Genomic DNA, 4,250 nt, shown 5'->3' on the forward strand with positions numbered 1-4,250 from the left:
CTGTTATTCCAACACGAACCTACTCTCTAATAATATGTCACCGGGAATGTTTATGTGCATAGTGAAAAGCACAGAACCACCACATTTCTGACATCATTAACAAAAAACCGCCATTTTACGTTTTATTAGTAAATTTCACCCATCACAGTGGTAATCCATGACAAGATGCACTAAAGATTGCTTGACCGCGAATTCGACGTGGCAAAGAAATGACGAGGGCTAATGTCGTTTAGCCCTTCTCTCTTTCCTTCACCACCACCATCCGCGCTCCCTTTCCTCCTTATCCCATCCTCCTCATGGGAGAGCGTTGCACACACAATCGCTCGATCGACGTGCCATTGCTGGCCAGCTCCACCGGCGAAGCCCTCCCCCGCGTATGGTCTTGCTCTTCCTCTCTTCTTTGTCGTGCCCACGCTTCCTCTTCCTCTCTCCTCCGTTGAGCCGATTGCAGGAACCCCGACAACCACCCCGAGTCCAAGAACTCGAGCCCCTGAGTTGGACCGCGCCAAGCAGCGATGAAGATCGTGGTGCTGCCCTCGTGTAGGTTGAGCGAGTCGAGGTCGAGCTCCAACAGCCTTGCGCCACCTCTATCTTGAGTGGGGGCAACGGTACGCCCATCATCGTCTTCCACTCTCCTTCCTCTAGGTGAAATCGCTCGAAGGCAGCGCCATTGTAGACTCGTGTCAGGCGGTTTGTGCCCAAGCCCGACATTGGCCGGGGTGAGAACACTCATGTGGTGGAAGACGAGGGTCCTCCTGGAGCCGCCGACGTCGGGTAGGTGGAGTACCTGGCCATTGAGAGACTTGCAGACAAAGCGCTGAATTTTGGGGTCCCTCGTCAGATCCCAGATAGTGCAGGGCCCTCGGTGACGGTGTCTTGGAGGAGGGGGTTCTAGCCACGTCGGCAACGATACGATGTCGCACCCTTATTAAAATGGCATCACAAACATTCCAAACCTCATTGTTCATCCCCTCTACCTCCTATTTGGTGAAGCGAAATGTTTTCCCTCTCATCTTATTGTGCATATTTGGTAAAAGGCTTCACCATGACATGTCCAACAATTCTGATGTCGGCAAGGCCTCTAACCAATTCCCTGCTTCTAGATTGTGTTCACCACCACTCTCTCTAAAATTAGGTGTGCACCAATTTTAAAGTTTTCATGGTCGACAGCAAGCACCGCTCACACTACCGCCAACCGCCTTTGAACCTCATCGCCGCACCACTCTCGGATGTGTCATCGCCAAGCCCCACAAAAGTATTTTGCGAGGAGGGGGATGTCCTTACATGAACCATCATTCTTTTTGAAACTAACATGATTAATATAGAACATATATAGTCATGAAAAAAATAAAGATACAAAATAAAAGTGCACCATTGGATCAATGCATCTATAACGTGTTTCTTCCTTGTGTTGGAACATGCTAGGACTTGCAAAATCTAAGGCTCCGGTAGCCAACCAATTATGTGTGGCCAACTAATCCCATATCCAACTTATTAGTTTGGTATCTTGTTCTTAGAATCTTTGGTAGTATTTATCTCACCTGGCCCACCGCGTTCTGATCACGGCCCCACCGCATTCTAATGTGAGGCCCACCACACTCGTAACTCCTTTTCTCTTTCCTCCATCTCTGTAATGCATGTCAAGAAATTGAAAACACAAAACAATAGATTAATAACTTGTAAATAGGAATTTCATTCATTCAAAACTACTAATTTAAATAATTCAAAAACAACTATTTCAATTTTTTGAATTCACCAACTTCAGTTTCCCAAATGGTGATTTCACTGAAATATTTTTCAGTAGCATATACATTTCAATAACAACAAATTCATAGGGTTTTCAATAATTTCAGTGAACTTCAATATTCACAAACAGAAATTTGCAGTAAAATATATTTTTAAACAATTTCAAAATCAGGATCTGTTTGAATACTTTCATTTTGCAATTTTAGTAATTTTTTAAATAATTTTCAACATATTCAAAATATTTCACATATCACAAGTTCTAATTATTACAATCATTTTCAATTTCACCAACAATTTCAACTTCCAGTTTTAGCAACAATCTCAATAATTTCAGTATCAACACTAATTTCAATTTTATTCAATTTGATCAATTTGAACATTTTGCATATCACATATTTCATGTATTCCAAATAAGTGATATAAAAAATTAGAAAATATATTACTATTTAAATATATATATATATATACATATATATGTAATTTTGGTTATACGAAAAAACATTTAACTATGCAATTTATTTACACAACATCTCACTATTCAATTAGTTGATATATATTTCAATTATATTTCATTAATTTAAGGCAGTGCTGGCCGTTGGTCGACCGGCTGTAACATCCCAAATTTTCAATTTGGATTGTTGTACATAGAAGGTTGCATATCATATTTTATATTTTATTGCATTTCATCTTGCGATCCTCGAAATCCTAAGCAACCCAAGGACCCTTGGAGAGAGTTGGGAATTCCCGGTTTTCAAATTTGATCATTATCAAATTTTGAAATGAGGATTTTTGGTTTTAATTATTTTTCTATCCGAAAATATTTCATATTAAAATATATGAGAGGAGATAATATGACTTCTCCAAAGTAATTGAAATATTGGAGGAAAAATATTATAATCAAATATTTGTTTTTATTTGGATTTTATTGCAATTTTGTTTGCATTAGAAAAATTGCACGTTTTCAAAATTGCATTTTAGGGCCAAGAAAATGTTCATCTTGTTCTAAATATTTTATTAGACGGTGAAAATTTGTTTTGGCATTTTTAGATTTTTATTTTATTTTCTAGGATTTATTTTCTGTTCGGTGGAATTGTTTAAAAAAAACTTCGGGCACGACTGGGCCGAAACCCAGCCGGGCCGGCCCATCTCCCGCACCGCCGTCTCCTCCAGGACACGCGCCGCCGCCGCCGCCGACTCGGACAGGAGTCCGAGCTGGACTCCTCCTCCACCGCCTTGCCCCCTCCTCCAAGCCACTCCCCCTCCTTTATATACCGCCGCCCCCGCCACCACCACCAAACCCCACCGCCGCAGCCCGCCTCCCGAGCCTCGCGCCGCCGCCGCCTCGCCCCTGTCAGGACCCCGACTCAATGCCACATCGATCTAGCATGTAACACTTCATATCACTTCGCGACCTTACGCACGGTATTCCCACGGGTGTCGCCTTACCTTTGCCCGGGACCGTTTGCGCCTTTTGGCACACGTATATGACAGTGTCGCTAGCATCCATATGATAAGGAGCCCGGGCTGACATGGCTAGTCGTAAACCCAAAGTGGCACAAACTTACAGGGACAGGCATCCATGACCCAACATCGAACGTGTCGGTCATCAGCGAGTGAATCCAGGCTGTAGCACTAGGCTAGCAGGACTCCGGTGAACCGGGCTGTAGCGGGCTAACAGGACTCCGGTATTCATCGCGTGACATTTCCCCGAAGGGACAGACACAAGAACGAAGAAGGACACATGCCGGCCAGCCTAAGTGTTCCGGAGCAGCAGCAAGCTACCATGGCTCAGTGGAAACACTAGGAGACATTTCCCGGTAAGAGAGGCTACTAAGGATAAACAACTAGATAGCCAGATCCCACACATACCAAGCATTTCAATAACATACACACAATATGCTCGATATGTGCAAATACAACATGGCATCCCAACATGACTCTACGACACAAGTAAATATTCAATAGGCTCCGAGGAGCGAGATATTACAAACATGGGTCTCACGACCCAACATTCAGAGCATACAAGTCAAAGCACAAGCGGAAGCTATCATGTCTGAGTACAGACATCTATAAATGAAAAAGGCTGAAAAGCCTGACTATCTATCAGATCCTGCCGAGGCACAAGATCGTAGCTGAGGTAACAAGCTAAACGTCGAAGTCCACACGATACTACTAGCGAGACCGAAGTCTCTCTGCAAAAACATAAAATAGGCAAACGTGAGTACAAGTGTACCCAGCAAGACTTACATCAGAACTATCTACATATGCATCATTATCAACAAAGGGGTGGTGGGGTTTAACTGCAGCAAGCCAGCTTTGACTCGGTGGCTATCCTAAACTACGACTGCTAGTAACTCTTTTGAGGTGGTGCACACGAGTCCACATATTCACCATATCAATACACCACTATGGATCCGCTCCCGTCTCCCTACGAGAACGCCATCCATAGCACTCACGCTTATCTTGCGTATTTTAGGGTATCCACTTTCACTTGTCTATGAACT

Source organism: Triticum dicoccoides, chromosome 4A (assembly GCF_002162155.2).
Source record: "Triticum dicoccoides isolate Atlit2015 ecotype Zavitan chromosome 4A, WEW_v2.0, whole genome shotgun sequence".
Lineage (NCBI taxonomy): Eukaryota > Viridiplantae > Streptophyta > Magnoliopsida > Poales > Poaceae > Triticum > Triticum dicoccoides.